Source organism: Haliaeetus leucocephalus, unplaced genomic scaffold (genome assembly GCF_000737465.1).
Source record: "Haliaeetus leucocephalus isolate CR32 unplaced genomic scaffold, Haliaeetus_leucocephalus-4.0 Scaffold730, whole genome shotgun sequence".
In the NCBI taxonomy this organism is placed as follows: domain Eukaryota; kingdom Metazoa; phylum Chordata; class Aves; order Accipitriformes; family Accipitridae; genus Haliaeetus; species Haliaeetus leucocephalus.
The window spans coordinates 3,322,233-3,322,709 of NW_010973166.1; positions in this window are offsets into that span (position 1 = coordinate 3,322,233).

Consider the following 477-nt stretch of genomic DNA (forward strand, 5'->3'; position numbering starts at 1 on the left):
CTAGGCCCGGCCCCGCCCCATCGCCCCCGCGGCCCGCCCCTCCCGGCGCGGCGGCCGCGGCTCCCAGCACCGACGCACAGGCGGAAGGGACCGGCCCTCCGCTTTCCTGTGGCGTAGCCAAGGAAACCGCCTCGCGCCGCCGCTTCCGGGTCCCCCCGCACGCGCCGCCCCGCCGGGCCAATAGGAACGGGACAAGAGCGCCGCGAGGCGGGAGGGCGCGCGGCGCCACGTGACGGCAGCGGGACGCCGGGCGGAGAGGGCGACGTGGACAAAAGGAAAGGCGGGAGAGGGCGGGGTGGGGTGGGGTGGAGAGCGGCGCGCGGGCGCAGTGGCGCCGGACTACAACTCCCGGCATGCACCGGCGCGCCCGGCCCCGGCCTCTGCCGGCGGGAGGGGGCGGCCGCCGGGACCTGTAGTTCGCCGTACCTGAGGGGTCGGGCGGCGGCGGGACGGCGGCCGGGGGGCGGCTCCCCGCCG